Raw genomic sequence first — 18,174 nt, forward strand, 5'->3', positions numbered from 1 at the left:
AAGAGACTGAGAAATCAGAAGACACTAAGCGCACCTTACAGGATTCCAGAAGTAATGTTGTGGGTTCAGGAAAAGAAGTCATGGAAGATGATTACCTAGCTACAACTGGATTGATAAGAATGGAACATGGTGTGGATCACTACAATCGACTGAAAATAGAGAAAAGCCAAGAGAGGAGGATGATGTGGCAAGAAAGTTCTCATTCGTTCAAACACAAATCAAATTAATTTGACTAAGCAGATAGAAAAAGGATGATTCTTAAATTTATCAGTTAATTGTTTCTGATCTCTAAAAATACGGCAAGAAGTAAATTCTGTTACTGATATTTTGTCTTGATGTTCATATATGCAGAACTCTTAAGCTAAGCCCTATTCTAAAAGAAGTATATTTGATGATGATATGAGAACAGTGGTAACAAGATTGAGGGCTGTTGGTGTATTGGAAATGTGAAGGATGTTTTATGTGGACTGTCTTAATTAAATTGCTCTCTGAAAGCTCTAGCACTTTTAAGTGCTGTTCCTGCTAATCATGCAATATCCTTCTTTTTCTCTTACTGCTTTTGAAACATAAGTGAATAAATAGGAAGACTTGCATTTATATAGCATTTTATATCAAAGCAGGATGTCCAAAGTACTTTACAGCCACTGAAGCACTCTTTAATTACAGACACTGTTATAATACTGTGAAATACCGCAGTCAATTTACATGCAACAAGCTTCTACTGAGAACAATACAATAATGTTCAGATGATCTGTTTTATGTTGTTGATTGAAGGATCATTATTGGCCAGAATATCAAGGATAACACCTTCCTCTTCTCTGAAATAGTACGATCTGATCTGAGAGGGCACCTGGCCTTGGTTTAAAAACTTTCAGCCAAAAGGAAGGACTAGCATTTGTGCAACACTCCCACACTGGACTCTCAGTCACATCATGGAATGGAATTTGAACCCATGGCATTCTAAGTCACAAACTAGAGAGCTACCAACTGAACCATAACTACTAGGCAGACAGCTGGTGCAACTGGCTGCAGTGTCTCAGGATTTCTGATGCTACGCAGGTAACTGAAAACCTGGAAACCTGGTTTGAGTGCATCAACAAGCTTTTCCCAGATTTTCCAGGCAACAAATGTTCCTCAAACATATGTGGTAAACTCAAGAGATTGGCCATGTCCCTTCCAAACTTCCAATAGTTGCATCTACTTACTGCTTCCTGGCTGAAGACAAGAGCATGACAGGACATTCCTTACTGTCAAATATCCAGCTTGTAACTTAATTGCCTGGTCAGAATAAAGTTGGTAAATTATAAAGGAATAATGGCTGTTGCTTTGGAATAGTTGTGGATTTGTAAGAAGTGTAGCCTTTGCAATCAACATAGGATCTTTAATTTAATACCGTGAGCTCCAAAGGAAATTCTGCTGATCCAGTACGAGATTTTGGAAAAAAATGAAAAATCCGATACAGTTAAAGGTCAAAAGATATGAAGCTGAGGTAAGCATTGATACTTTGTCCTCTACAGTGAGGATAGTGTTTTCAACATATATATGGAATTTGGTACTTTAGTTTTTGAATATGTTGTCAAAGGGCATCAACTAGCTTTAAGTTGCCTCATTCAGTTTTGATTATTTTGAACACTGCAAATATGTTATGCTGATATGCACACTTGGTGTCAGGACTTCAATTTTTAAACCATTTTTCGAAGCTCAGAGTGCTCATGATCTGATTAGCACTATTTTGCAGCAGTCTCTCCTTCTCCTCAAGATGCTTCCCTTTTGGGTGCTTTCTGTCTCTCTCCCAACTCTCAGTTTGTTTCTTCTCTCCCTGCCCCTCCCACTGGCTGTTGCTCTCACTCCCTTGTTTACTTCCTCCCTCATGCTGCCCCTCAAACTCAATCCATTCTCTCTTCATAGGGTCAGGAGAGGAAGCAGAAGGATGAGTAGGTAGGTTGGAAGGGACATGGCCAACAGGAAAGTCAGGCAGAGAAGCACAGAAGCAAAGTTGGCTGTTGTATGAGACAATGTTCTGAAGGGATTAATGATTCGGAGATGCCGGTGTTGGACTGAGGTGTACAAATGTTCATGTAACATTGACTCCACCTACTCTACTGATGCCACAGTCTGTGAGTGGAGTTCGACAGTAGTTTTTGGAGGGAGAAGATATTTCTGTACTAGATTTTTAGTAATTAATCTTCACCAAATGTACACATGTTGTAGCAAATATTATACTTATTGCTGTTGTGCAATAAACCTTCTTGTTGTCAAAGAGCAATATCTCTTTTCTGTAGATGCTCTAAGGTGGTATATTCTCTGCCACTAATCCTTAAATAGTTCCAAGACTGAATCCCACTGTAGAGATTCTACAGTTGTATATAAGACTACAAGCGTGGAACAAGTGTAAGGAAACTCCAGGCCAATATCTACTTATCTGCCCACTCTAGTGAAAATATCAAAACACAATCTCTGTGTGCACCTTGTATGTCTTCCTTTTGCTGTAGGTATTGCTATGTAAATCCAGCCATTTGCTTCCACAAACTGTTCACTGGTAAGTGGTGACTGACTGAAGGATTCATTGGTGTTGCCCCATGATGCCTTCAATCAGAGATACACCTCTTGCAATGCTGTATCTTCACGCTGACCATCTTCACTCTTGGCCATAAATATAGGAAACAGGTTGGAGAGATTGTAGCACTTTTCAATGTTATTCTGAAAGACAGCCTGAATACTGGTATGTCTAATCACATTTGACAGTCTCAGAACTTGTTCTGTTTTCAGTTAAGACTGAGGAACCAAGTCCTTTTATCTTAAGCCACTTTCATTAGAACAGCCAAACAATTTCCGGGCCTAAAAGCTAACTAATTTGACATTACCATAAAACTTAGTGGCCATAATGGACAAATAATTTGTTTGTACTGCTTTTTAAGTATCTTTTTGATCCTCTGAAAAACTTAAGATAAATCTGAAGCAGGTGGAATTTATCAAATTAGTCAAGGTTTCAGCATTGCAGTAAATTGATGGCCTGATTTAGGTTGTGCTGTCATGCAACAATCTTGTAGTGTTTGTACGTCTATTACATTCCTGATTTCATTAGTCCCTGCGGAAATTCTTGAGAAGATTTTTTTTAAAATCCATAATAGCATCTGATTGCAATTTTATTACTCATAGTTGATAATTGCCCTGAATCAGTCAGTGCTCCTATCAAGAATTTAAATAGTTTTAAACCAAGTAATTGCTTTTGCATAACTGCTTGTATGTTTACTCATGAGTTGGATTTAGGGTAATTTATCTAGCTTTTTTTTCATATTATGATCATGCTTCCATTTGTTAAGTCTGTAAGTAGTTTAGAAAGTTCAGAAACCTGTTTCGCCTCGGGCTTATTAATAGGTTGATTGTGCAGAAGTGCTTATCCCATATGGGTGGTGTGCTTGCTGTAACATTGAATCAGGTTCCTCTGTACACTTGCAGGATGCATGCTCAAACTATACAAGAGATTTATTAAGAGTCTAAGGCAGATTATCTTGGACAGTGCATCAGCCAAATCTGTGCCCAACATCCTGTAGCAACCACAATTCATTCAACCCATACCACTATTAATCAGGCAAACAAATCATAAAATGACAACTTGATGGGATGAGATACAGGTTCTAGATTTGACTCGTCTTCTATCAAAAATTTGAATATGCTTATAAAGTCTGGATGCTTGCAACGATAACCATACTGTAATCAGAACTTCTTTGAGTAAACTGTCCAAACACTATGGAATATGTTTGTCACTTGGACAGGTTTGGAAAACCTCTGCAATACATCCTTATCATGTTTCCAAACTTGTGGCTGTCTGCCGTGTGCCACACCGTGGTACTGAGGAATAATCCTGTGCCAATATGTAGACAGCAAGAGTGGAGGAGGATGAGGATGATGGAGCAGGATTAGCATCAATCATTGTGGCTTTAACTGCTAGAGATTTCAGACAGCCACAAGTGTGCTTCATTTGAGTCAACTTCCTATATCTGAACTCATCTCTTGTCATCCCTGTGCTGGAGTACTTTGGTTCCTAGTGTAGCAACAACAATTCTCCTCTTAGTTTTAAATGCCTCCATAGTTTTATCCCTGCTTGCCTTTGTGACTATTTAAAGCTTGCCATCCTCAAAGATCTTTGGTCTCCTTAAAACATAGACCCTTGCACATGCCCAATTTTACTGCTTCCACTATGGAAGCCTTGCCTTCAGCTGCTTAGACATTTGGCTCTGCAATTGTCTCCCTCAACTCCCCCTCTCCTTCCTCATTTAGGATGCTCCTTCCTTGTCATGACTGGAACAAGGTCATCCAGGTGGATCTCATTGAATATGAATTCCCTGAATGGTGCTGTTAACCTCGTCTGATCAGGGAGCCCTGGCTAACAGATAAAAACTGAAGTGTCAGAGGTTCTGTTCACTCTGAGAGCTAGTTCTGAGGAAGCTGGACCAGTGTTAAGTACTGTGCACATGTAAATAAAAGGTGACTTTGTGACAGGATACCAGCCTCTGTGGAGTTATTTCAATTCAAATCTACCTCTTTGACCAAGTTTTTGATTTTTTTTCAATTTCATAAATTTTCACTTCAAAGATTATTGCAGAAAGTCAAAAGTGTGCTGTATAGGAGACAGAATTTGGGCACAAATAAAAGATTGGTCAGACAACTGAAAGCAGACAGTAGGAACAAATGGGTTGTTTGCACATTGGTCAGATGTAACAAGTGGTGTCCAACAGGATGCCGTCTGGAACACACAACTATTTGAAAATTATGGAAAGGAAATGTTTCCTGAAACCCGTGACTGTGTGTGTGCAATACCCAAATCTCTACATCATCAGTGTACAATTCTGATTATGTCATCCACACAGACACTGCACATGCACAGAAATGAAGCACAAAATTGAATGCCCAGTTCAGCAGAGGGAGTAAGGACTGAGCAGGGAGAGATAGTGCATCAGGAAATGGGAAAGGGAGTGAGGACAAGGGAAAGGGGATTGATGCAGAATGTGGGAGCAGTAAGTCAGAACACAGGGGAGTGCATTAGTATGTGGGAGGAGAGAGTGAGTCAGAATATGGGATGGGCAAATGATAATCAGGGCATGAGTGCAAAAGTAGAAAGGATATGTCACATTTATAAAAGATGCTGGTCAGATCACATCTGGAATACTGTGCACAGTATTATCATCTTATTTAAGTAAGAATGTAAATGCATTGGAATCAATTCAGAGAAGGTTAAAAGACCAATACCTGGAATGAATGGGCTGTTTTGTGAAGAAAGGTTGGAAAGTGGATAAAAGTGGCTTTTATCCACTTGAGTTTAGAAGAGTAGGAGGTAACTTGATTGCAACAGATAAAAATCCTGAGGAGACTTGATGGGATAGATGTGGAGATGGCGTTTCCTTGAGTGCAAGAATATAGATCTAGAGGTCACTGTTTAAAAATAAAGGGTAATCCAAGAAAAACAGAGATGAAATGAAATGTTTCCCTTGGAGGGTTGTGAGTCTTTGTTCTTCTCTTTTGGAAACAATGATGAAAGCAGAGTCCTTTAATGTTTTTTCAGGCAGAGTTAGATGATTTCTAAGGATAACATCAAGACAGTGCTGACAGATGACATAGGTTCGATGGAGCATGAGGTCGAATCCATTTGGGTGAAAATTAGGAATTCCAAGAAGAAAAAATCACTGATAGGTATAAAAGTCACTATAGGCCACCAAATAATAACATCACATTGGGGTGGGCAATAAACAAAGAAATAACTAATGCCTGTAAAAATGGTATGGCTATTATCATGAGAGATTTTAATCTGCACGTTGATTGTCAAACCAGCTTGGTCAGGGTAGCCTTGAGGAAGAGTTCGTTGAGTGTGTCTGTGATAGGTTTCTTGAACAGTATGTAATGGAACCGATATGGGAGCAAGCTACCTTAGATCTGGTCCTGTGTAATGTGACAGGAATAGTTAATGACATCATAGTCAGGGATCCTCTTGGAAGGAGTGATCACAGTATGGCTGAATTTAAAATACAGCTGAATAGTGTGAAGTTAAAATCCAATACCAAAGTCCTGTGCTTGAATAAGGGAGTTGATGACAGAATGAGGGAGGACTTAGCTAAAGTAGACTGGAAACAGACTTTATGGTGCGTCAGCTGATGGGCAGTGGAGGACCTTCAAAGCAATTTTTCAAAGTGCTCAGCAGAAGTATATTCCGGTGAGAAGGAAGGACTGTAAGAAGGGGGGTAATTTGCCCTGGTTGTCTAAGGAAATAAGGCAAGCTACCAATGTGAAAGAAAAGGCATACAAAGTGGCCAAAAACAGCAGAAATCTAGGAGATTGGGAAAACTTTAAAGGTCAACAGAAAGTCACAAAAAGAGCTATAAAGAAAAATAAGATAGAGTATGAGAAAAAAACTAGCACAGACTATAGAGACAGATAGCAAAAGTTTCTATAAATATATAAAATGAAGAAGAGTGGTTAAAATAAATGTTGGCCCTTTAGAGGAAGAGAAGGGGCAGTTGGTTATGGGATATGATGACATGGTTGAGGCATTGAACAGGTACTTTGCATTGGTCTTCACAGTGGAGGATGCTAATAACATGCCAGTAAGTGATGAAGAGACAAAGGTAGTGAGGACCTGGAAACAATTATTATTACAGAAGAGCTCGTGTTGGATAAGCTAATGGAGCTAAGGATAGATAAGGCTCCTGGCCCTGATGGAATGCATCCCTGGATACTAAAAGAGATGGCGGGAGAAATAGCAGGTGGACTGGTGGTAATTTTCCAAAATGCACTGGACTTTGGGGCAGTCCCAGCAGATTGCAAAATAGCAAATGAGACGCTACTATTTAAAAAGGGAAAGGGTTAAAAGATGGGGAATTATAGGCCCGTGAGCTTAACGTCTGTGGTGGGAAAGATGCTTGAGTCTATTATCAAGGAAGAAATAGTAGGGCATCTCAAAAGAAATTGTCCCATTGTACAGACGCAGCATGGGTTCATGAAGGGCAGGTCATGCTTCACAAATCTTTTGAAATTCTATGAAGACATTTCAAGCAAGGTAGACAACAGGGACCCAGTGAATGTGGTGTACCTAAATTTTCAAAAGCCTTTGACAAGGTGCCACACATGAGGCTGCTGCATAAGATAAGGATGCATGGTGTTAGGGGTGGAGTATTAGTGTGGATAGAGGATTGGTTGACTGACAGGAAGCAAAGATTGGGGATAAATGAGTGCTATTCTGGATGGCAATCAGTGACTAGTTATGTGCCTCAGGAATCGGTGTTGGGACTGCAATTATTTACATTTTATATAGATGATTTGGAGTTGGGGACCACATGTATGGTGTCAAAATTTGCCAACGCCACAAAGATGAGTGGCAGAGCAAAGTATGCAGAGGACTGTAAAACTTTGCAGAGGAACATAGATACATTGAGTGAGTGACAGAGGTCTGGCAGATGGAATATAATGTTAGTAAATGTGAAGTCATACGTTTTGGTAAGAGTAACAGCAAAATAGATTATTACTTGAATGGTAAGAGGTTGCAGCATGCTGCTGTGCAGAGGGAACTGGGTGTCCTTGTGTATGAATCGCAGAAGGTTGGCCTGCAGGTACAACAACTAATTAGGAAGACAAATGTAATTTTGTCCTTCATTGCTAAAGAGGTTGAGACTAAAAGCAGAGAGGATATATAGCAGCTGTACAAGGTGCTGGTGAGGCCACAGCTGGAGTACTGTGTGCAGATTTGGTCTCCTTAATTAAGAAAGGATGTACTGGTACTGGAGGCATTGCAGAGGAGGTTTACTGGATTGATTCCAGAGTTGAGGGGATTGGTTTAAGAGGAGAGGCTGAGCAGATTAGGATTATATTCATTGGAATTCAGAAGAATAAGGGGGGATCTTATAGAAACATATAAAACTATGAAGAGAATTGATAAAATAGAAATAGAGAGGATGTTTCCACTGGCAGGTGAAACTAAGACAAAAGGGTATGCCTCAAGATTAGAGGAAGCAGGCTTAGAACTGAACTCAGAAGGAACTTCTTCACCCAGAGGATTGTTAATCTATGGAATTCTTGCTCAGGGAAGTAGTTGACGCTACTTCAGTAATCACTTCTAAAGATAAGGTAGATACTTGTTTGAAAAATAAAAGAATTAAGAGATATAGTGAAAACACGGGTAAGGGTAGAGCTGAGTCCACAAAAAGATTTGCCATGATCTTATTGAGTGGCGGAGCAGGCTCGAAGGGCTGGACGGCCTACTCTTGCTCCTAGTTCTTATGTTCTTATGTTCTAATTAAGTGATTCGGTAAAATGTTTTCTGGATTGGTGATAATTTGGATTTGATGTTACAATCAGATCAGCCATAATAGAGCAGACTCAAGGGGCTTATTGCCTACTTCAGCTTCTCAGAATAGAGAGGTGGCCTGCAGTAACTGTATTAATTGTAGGTAATATAATATCAGTCTGAAAAAGTGAAATATAAACAGAATTCATTTAGTTTAGAAAAGTGATCAGAAAGAATTGATTAGGGTAGTAGTACTAATTTGCAAACTGACCAATAGTGCAAAGCAAGAAAATAAATACATTTGTGGACAGGTTTATGAAATGATGAAGATGATTTATACTACATGAGAAAAAGATTTATATTGATTGGCAAGTTGACACTGGTGCCTGGGAAAGGCATGATATATGTTTGTAGCAGACAGATTTGCTGATTTGGACATATGTTGCTTCTAGCAAGCACATTGAATGCTTACCTAATCTTTAATTAGTCGTTAATGATGAATTTCCTAGCGCATCTTGATTTGTTCAGCAAATGCTCTCCAATTATGGAAACGTGTCTAGTGTTAGATATAATGTACTAGGGTTTGCACGACGAAATTATTGTGCCTTTTATGAATTCAAAAAAAGCAGGGGATCAATAGGTACATTTTCTATGGTAACACCATGTCCAATCAGAGTTGACAAGCCAAATAATCAGCCTTTTCTCGTGTGGTATAAATTGTTGCTTACTTTGAAATTTGACCTTCTGATACAAAATTCTTCAACAGAATGTCTTTTCTTTTTTTAAGTAATACTCTAATTATGTAATACTAGGCTGAGAAACAATAGAAATGGGATAATGATCAGAATAAAATGACAACTCCCTAAGCAAACTGGCAAGTAAAGATACAATAAGCGGAAAAGGACTTATTGGTCAGGGCTCCTTTTTTGCCAAGAAAGCCCAATGAGAACTGAATCATTAATACATAAATAATATGCTACAGTTGCTGGACATCTGACATAAAAACAGAAATTGCTCGATATGTTCAGCAGAATATCCGAGGACAGTGAAACAGGGATAATGTTTCATCAAGTCTAGAAAAAGTGAGAAATGTAACAACATTTAAGCAAGCATAGAGGCAAGAAGCATCAATTCATAGTTGTCTGCACATTTAAAACAATGGCCAGTTGCAATATTGTTTGCAGCATACAACTGAATTTTCAGTTTAAAGCAGCAGTAAATGATGCTCCCATAAACAAAGCACAATCAAAAATAATCCATTACTCATCTTCTTTCTTTCACAGAACCTCAACTGCACATCTTCAATTAACTGAATGTCTCTACCAACATTTTTATCCCAACAAAAAGTATCATATCTCATATTTTGGCATAGAACAAACCTACTTTAGCCAACTAAGGTTAACTAGAAGCCATCATTATATGCCAAATATAAATGCATCAAGTAGAGTGCTGGGATGACTTGCCAGATCTTTCCTGGCAATGACTGGGAAATAACCATGTTGTCCTCTGCAGAAATAGATAAAAGCCCAATATATTTTGCTGTAACCTCTAAGACGACCATTTATAACACTATCATTTTGGCTACACTACTTGTCACAAAGATTGGAGATCTCCAAGCTAGTAAATCAAGATGAGAAAGACTTTGCTAATTAATAGCAGTTGGTGGACCACATTATGATGCTGTTTAGCATTATCTGCCATGCCAGGAAGCCTGAGAAGGACAAAGTTGTACTCTCATATCATGCCAAAATGGTCATTTTTAAAACCAGAGCAATATATTTAAATTTGAGCTGCATCCATTAAATCCCTTCAACATTAATTTCCAACCACATTAGCATGTTTGATGTGCTACTGGATATAGAAAAACATTTGTGATTACACATTACATGAAGTAAAAATATTTGAATGCTTGTGGTTGTTGTATATTTTGAAAGCTCCTTGCAGGCAACAGATGTAATGAATGAAATGAGCACATTACTGATGAGTTTACTTCAGATTGGGAGACTTGGCCAGAATTTTCTGTTGCTGAAATGAAATGGAATGGAGATGGGGTGACAAAGAAATGGCTGTGAAGTGGCACAGTAAGGCATTCCATCTCTGTTTCTTCCCTCTGTGATTCTGTACACTGCAGGAACATTCATGGATGATAACCAGGCCTCAATCATGGTGATTTGTCGACACTAGCTGAGTCAGAAAGCTAAATGTACTGGAACACCTTTTAGTTGGCATGCATTGATAATTACAGTGGTGTTAGGGTCTTGCCTTGCCCTTTATGCTTTTGTGTTAGTTGTTAGTGTCCAGTGTTATACTTGGCACTCTGTGGGACATGGCTTAACTTGCAAGCACAGCAGACTCTCCCTTCTATACATTGTAAACACACTCAGTGAGGTAATTGAAATGCTGTGGGTGAACTCAAGGACTTGTGAGGATACTGCTGGCCAACACCTTGAGATGTACGTAAAGTTGAACAGGACTCGCACCAACATTTAGGCCCCTCATTTTCTTTCCTTGACTGACAATCCCCACTAAGGACACCAGATTCTTCCCACTTCATTCCTCTATGTCCCTGACCTCACCTTCTGTCTTCCCTGGGATCTCTTTTCCATGAGTTTTATGATTTTCTCTTGAACCACTGCTTTTATTTTGAAGGTAGAATTTTACTGAAGCTGCATCACATTAATGAGTATTCATTCCATGCAAATGATTTCAGAATACAAACCCATCACAGGCCAATGTAACTTCCAACACATTGGAAACACAGTGCTGACTTTATCACTGCATCTCAACTTGTTGCCAGGAAATCGAAATTTCACATCTTGTTTAATTAAGTCACCCTGCATGTCACGTTTCCAGTTCTTGTGGGATCCATCAAATTCCACTGAAAAGGTGTCTGTTAGAACCATTTAGTAAGATTGACAGAAATGTAAATGGATTGAGTTTGTTTGCAGAATATATAATCTAACAGAAAGAGACTATAAACAGTTAACTAGTTATTCTGTTTGCATACTTCTAATTGTAACTGTTACTTAAGGTGTTACTAAGGAACAGTTTAAACTTCAAATAATCTGCATGTTTGCGACTTTGTGAATTTGAGCCAGCATATAGTTATTGATTGAATATTGGTGTCCATTAAAGTAACTAAGTGATATATCAATAGTCTATTGATGTAACTGAATGGAGTATTGATCATATTGATTATGTTATGAAGGCATACATCAATTTGTTTTACAAAATAGGATAAAAGAATTCCAGGATACCAGAGCTAGAAAGGGATTAAAAAAAAGCTCTCTGGAAGGGTTCAGTAAACAAGTGTGCAGATTCTCAGAAAAAAAAGTAGGAAAGAAACAGAAGACAGAACTCAAACCTGACCAGAATTAGCATTGACCTGAATAGGCCATACGTTCCTTGGTTCATGCTTTCACCATCTCCTACTTTGTCCTACTCAGGAGCTCTGTCTTTAGAGACCCTAATATTTCTCATCACCAGAATTCTATCTGGGTGTGGGCAGGTTTCCCAGCCATTGTGCACCTATTTAAAAAGCAGAAACAACAAGAGTCCTGCATTAAAACTGGCAATGCTGTGTCTGAGCTGCTCTGTAGAGTAAAGAGCATGTGTGATGTGTAAACTATTATCTGATTATTAAGTGTTGTTTTGTTGCTTAATAAATGTTCTTAGTTCATTATCCTGGAACAATGTCTATGAATGGATTTTGGATTAGTGGTGCTGGGAGAGCACAGCAGTTCAGGCAGCATCCGAGGAGCAGTAAAATCGACGTTTCGGGCAAAAGCCCTTCATCAGGAATAAAGGCAGAGAGCCTGAAGCGTGGAGAGATAAGCTAGAGGAGGGTGGGGGTGGGGAGAAAGTAACATAGAGTACAATAGGTGAGTGGGGGAGGGGATGAAGGTGATAGGTATTCCTGATGAAGGGCCCGAAACGTCGATTTTACTGCTCCTCGGATGCTGCCTGAACTGCTGTGCTCTTCCAGCACCACTAATCCAGAATCTGGTTTCTAGCATTTGCAGTCATTGTTTTTACCTCGTTGATTTTAACCCTACTGCGAATCCTCTTGCAAGGATGCCTGCCTTGAAGAAGTTTTCCTCCTCTCTCTACAACAATCTCAGGGAGTCCCTTTCCCACTGCAACACTCAGGTTATTTCCTCTGCCCTGAAGCTCTTCAAACCATGTCCTGAAACAAACTCGCTCCCTCACCACCAGACGCCTGGAGGAAGAACGCCTCATCTTCTGCCTTGGAACACTTCAACCCCAGGGCATCAATGTGGACTTCAACAATTTCCTCATTTCCCCTTCCCCCACCTCACCCTAGTTCCAAACTTCCAGCTCAGCACTGTCCCCATGACTTGACCTACCTGCCTATCTCCTTTTCCACCTATCCACTCCACCCTCCTCCCTGACCTATCACCTTTATCCCCTCCCCCACTCACCTATTGTACTCTATGCTACTTTCTCCCTACCCCCACCCTCCTCTAGCTTATCTCTCCACCCTTCAGGCTCTCTGTCTTTATTCCTGATGAAGGGCTTTTGCCCGAAATGTCGATTTTACTGCTCCTTGGATGCTGTCTGAACTGCTGTGCTCTTCAAGCACCACTAATCCAGAATCTGGTTTCCAGCATCTGCAGTCATTGTTTTTACCACAATGTCTATGAATGTTTTGTCTTATTAACAGCCTCAAATAAATATCCAGTAACTTACAGACCTGGATGTCTTTGGCCCTAGGTGGACTTTTCCATTGACCTGAGAGAATGTGCTCTGAGGTGCAGCAGGCAGCCCAGCCATTGGTGGACATGCTGAGCACCTCATGTGTTTGATCGAGGTCAGTCCTGTAGTTAAGAGCTAATTGATCCAGACTACATAAACTGTCCTGAACGCCATCATGCTGCTCATGTATGCAATGCAGATACTGCCACATCAGGCTCTTTGTGAGGTTTGCCATGCTATCATGACAGGAGTTCATCTGCACATAAACTAGGGTATGGTTTATCTCATCTACATCACAGACTTCTCCAATCTACATCTACACAACAGGGAACCCTGACACATGGTCACACATTTGATTTGTCTAAGTTCTAAATCGCACAATACGACTCCTGAGGCCTTCCCTCACCATCCCACATACCATCATGGTGGCAATGCCCCTCTCGGGTAGACTCTTCCCAGGTGTCTCTGCCTCAGAAACCTCCAGTTGCACAAGTGCTATGTTCTTCACCCTGTGCATGCAGCAAGGTGCTGATGGTTGGGCATCCTTGGAGATTCTAACCCACTATTGTTATCCTTGGGCTTCATCAGAGGGATGTAACAGTCTGAGACTGCTCATCTGAAACACAGGAAGAATTGATGAGAGTTAGCTTTAGAAGCCATGAAGCCTCTGTAATATAGAGACCTTCCACACTACTAGCACTTGGCATGCTCTCAGATAAGGCCTTGTGCAGTGGAACCAGCCTTATCCCTCGCAAAACAACCACCCCCCAATCACCACCATGGGACTAATCATTTGGCATATGTTGCTTGGTTGAAGGTCTCACCATCTCCTACTTCATCCTGTTCAGGAACTCTGTCTTTAGTGACCCTGATGCTACTCATCACCAGAATCCTATCTGGGTGTGGGCAGGTTTCCCAGCATGACCATTAAGAGTCCTGTGTTAAAACAGACAGCTCTTCCACATGGATTGAAACACATGTTGGCACCATCACCTGTCCTCATAAGCTTTGTCCTTATATGCTGCAGAATTTCTGAGGTCAAGTGAGTGCGCCGGACACACATTCTCCAAAGGTCAGGAGCAGCCTGCAACCTATATGGCCTGCTGGGAACGTTGTACATTGTCTGGCCAAAGGTCTAACCGACATCTTGGAAATCCTACTTGGCTTGCCTGCAGTACAAAAGGCTATTGAAATGTTTATGGCCCTGAAACCATGCTCAGAAATCCTTCCCTCTCTACAATGAAGTCTTCAGAATATTGATCATTGTCCTTGAGATTATTGAGGATCAGAAATTTTGGACGTCTGAGCAGATGGTATTGTTCATTCAAAGGTGAAATTGAGGACTACAGATGCTGGAGATTAGAGTTGAGAGTGTAGTGTTGGAAAATCTCAGCAGGTAAGGCACGAAAACTGATGTTTCAGGCAAAAGCCCTTCATTAGGAATGGAATGATTCCTAATGAAGAGCTTTTACTCGAAACGTTGATTTCCTGCTCCTTGGATGCTGCCTGACCTGCTATACTTTCCCAGCACCACATTCTCGACATTGTTCATACAAAAGCATTTGGCAATCAACATAGTGAATCTTAACTGGACTGGTATAGTCTCAAAGTTATGGCCAGACTGTACAGGAGAGATGTTACAAAACACTTCTGCACACAAAGGGTTTTAGAGGTTTGGAATTCTGCCACAGCCAGCAATTGATGATAGTTCAGTTGCTAACTTTAAATCTGTGGTAGATAATCTTTTTGTTAAGCCAAGTTATTAAGGGATATGGGCAAAAGACAGGTATACAGAGTTAGGCAATGATCGTGTTGAATGTTGAAAGCTTGAGAGGCTGAAGGATTACTCCTGGTTGTATGTTCCTTTGTTCCTATAACTCAGCTGGATGCTATCTAATGGGATATTATGGAACTGAGTGTGCAGAAATTAGAGAATTCAATACGTGAACTTGCTTCATGGCGAGTTATAGAGTCACAGAGTCATAGAGTTGTGCAGCTCGGAAACAAACCCTTGGTTCAACTCATCCATGCTGACCAGATATCCTAAATTAATCTAGTCCCATTCTTCAGCACTTGGCCTATATCCCTCTAAACCCTTCCCTTTCATATACCCATCCAGATGCCTTTTAGTTGTTATAATTGTGCCAGCCTTCACCACTTCCTCTGGCAGTTCATTCCATTCACGCACCACCCTTTGCATGAAAAAGTTGCCCCTTAGGTCCCTTTTAAATCTTTCCCCTCTCACCCTACACCTATGCCCTCTAGCTCTGGACTCCCCCACCCCATGGAAAAGACTTGCCCATTTACTTGATCTATGCCTTTCAAGATAATTTCAAAACAGATCACTTTGAAATATACACTCCCATTTATACGGTACAAAGTTAGGAATTTCCTTGGAATTGTACAGTAAATATCTCCATGTTAGAAAGATGATCAGCTGGAGTTATGAGGAGAGTGATTTGACATCAAGGATGTTCAGCTGCTAAAATACGGCTGCTGTGATCTATGACCACACTGTGCTGGGACCTACTGCAGCTGCACATGTAAAAGCATAGACACATTCAACAGGGAATTGTGGGGAGCTGTGAGGCAATAAAAAGGAGTCTCTGAGAGTTTGTCTACTTCAGAAAGAGCTCAATGATATTAGGTTATCTTTCGGAGGAGGATTCTGATATTGTCCAATGCAAACAGAGATAACAGATGATGGTCAGCACTTACATTCCGAGTTACAGAAAACATTTCCAGCCATCTCAAAATCTCCCAGCCGTGATGATAACTAAAAAGCTTTAGGACCATAATTCTATTCGTTTTAAAATAGTGATGGAAAAGGATAGACCAGATCTAAAAGCTGAAGTTCTAAATTGGAGGAAGGCTAATTTTGACAGTATTAGGCAAGAACTTTCGAAAGCTGATTGGAGGCAGATGTTCGCAGGTAAAGGGACGGCTGGAAAATGGGAAGCCTTCAGAAATGAGATAACAAGAATCCAGAGAAAGTATATTCCTGTCAGGGTGAAAGGGAAGGCTGGTAGGTATAGGGAATGCTGGAAGACTCAAGAAATTGAGGGTTTGGTTAAGAAAAAGAAGGAAGTGTATGTCAGGTATAGACAGGATAGATCGAGTGAATCCTTAGAGTATAAAGGAAGTAGGAGTATACTTAAGAGGGAAATCAGGAGGGCAAAACGGGGATGTGAGATAGCTTTGGCAAATAGAATTAAGGAGAATCCAAAGGCTTTTTACAAATATATTAAGGACAGGGTAACTAGGGAGAGAATAGGGCCCCTCAAAGATCAGCAAGGCGGCCTTTGTGTGGAGCCACAGAAAATGGGGGAGATACTAAATGAATATTTTGCATCAGTACTTACTGTAGAAATGGATATGGAAGATATAGACTGTAGGGAAATGGATGGCAGCATCTTGCAAAATGTCCAGATTACAGAGGAGGAAGTGCTGGATGTCTTGAAACAGTTAAAGGTGGATAAATCCCCTGGACCTGATCAGGTATACCCGAGATCTCTGTGGGAAGCCAGAGAAGTGATTGCTGGGCCTCTTGCTGAGATATTTGTATCATTGATAGTCACAGGTGAGGTGCCAGAAGACTGGATGTTGGCAAACGTGGTTCCATTGTTTAAGAAGGGTGATAAAGACAAGCTAGGGAACTATAGACTGGTGAGCCTGACCTCAGTGGTGGGCATGTTGTTGGAGGGAATCCTGAGGGACAGGATGTACATGTATTTGGAAAGGCAAGGACTGATTCGGGATCGTCAACATGGATTTGTGTGTGGGAAATCATGTCTCACAAACTTGATTGAATTTTTTGAAGAAGTAACAAAGAAGATTGATGAGGGCAGAGCAGTAGATGTGATCTATATGGACTTCAGTAAGGCGTTTGACAAGGTTCCCCATGGGAGACTGATTAGCAAGGTTAGATCTCATGGAATACAGGGAGAACTAGCCATTTGGATACAGAACTGGCTCAAAGGTAGAAGACAGAGGGTGGTGGTAGAGGGTTGTTTTGCAGACTGGAGGCCTGTGACGAATGGAGTGCCACAAGGATTGGTGCTGGGCTCTTTACTTTTTGTCATTTACATAAATGATTTGGATGCGAGCATAAGAGGTATAGTTAGTAAGTTTGTAGGTGACATCAAAATTGGAGGTGTAGTGGACAGCGAAGAGGGTTACCTCAGATTACAACAGGATCTGGACCAGATGGGCCAATGGGCTGAGAGGTGGCAGATGGAGTTTAATTCAGATAAATGCAAGGTGTTGCATTTTGGGAAAGCAAATCTTAGCAGGACTTATACACTTAATGGTAAGGTCCTAGAGTTTGCTGAACAAAGAGACCTTGGAGTGCAGGTTCATAGCTCCTTGAAAGTGGAGTTGCAGGTAGATTAGATAGTAAAGAAGGATTTCTTATGCTTTCCTTTATTGGTCAGAGTATTGAGTACAGGAGTTGGGAGGTCATGTTGCGGCTGTACAGGACATTGGTTAGGCCACTATTGGAATATTGCATGCAATTCTGGTCTCCTTCCTATCGGAAGGATGTTGTGAAACTTGAAAGAGTTCAGAAAAGATTTACAAGGATGTTGCCAGGGTTGGAGGATTTGAGCTACAGGGAGAGGCTAAACAGGCTGGGGCTGTTTTCCCTGGAGTGTCGGAGGCTGAGGGGTGACCTTATAGAGTATTACAAAATTATGAGGGGCATGGATAGGATAAATAGAAAAAAGTCTTTTCCCTGGGGTGGGGGAGTCCAGAAGTAGTGGGCATAGGTTTAGTGTGAGAGGGGAAAGATATAAAAGAGACCTAAGGGGCAACTTTTTCACGCAGAAGGTGGTACGTATATGGAATGAGCTGCCAGAGGAAGTGGTGGAGGCTGGTACAATTGCAACATTTAAGAGGCATGTGAATAGGAAGGGTTTGGAGGGATATGGGCCGGGTGCTAGCAGGTGGGACTAGATTGGGTTGGGATATCTGTCAGCATGGACGGGTTGGACCGAAGGGTCTGTTTCCATGCTGTACATCTCTATGACTCTATGACTCTATAACTTGGCAATTAAGTAGGAACCTTCATTTGGTTGGCTCCAGAATCATTCCACCTCCAAGCAATTAAGGACCAGGAACTGCTGACTCAAAATAAGCAACAGGCCACTTAGGACTGCAATGAGGAAGAATTTCTTCAGAGAGTG

The sequence above is a fragment of the Chiloscyllium plagiosum genome, unplaced genomic scaffold (assembly GCF_037043375.1).
Source record: "Chiloscyllium plagiosum isolate Xiang-an unplaced genomic scaffold, Cpla_swu_hap1 HiC_scaffold_2, whole genome shotgun sequence".
Lineage (NCBI taxonomy): Eukaryota > Metazoa > Chordata > Chondrichthyes > Orectolobiformes > Hemiscylliidae > Chiloscyllium > Chiloscyllium plagiosum.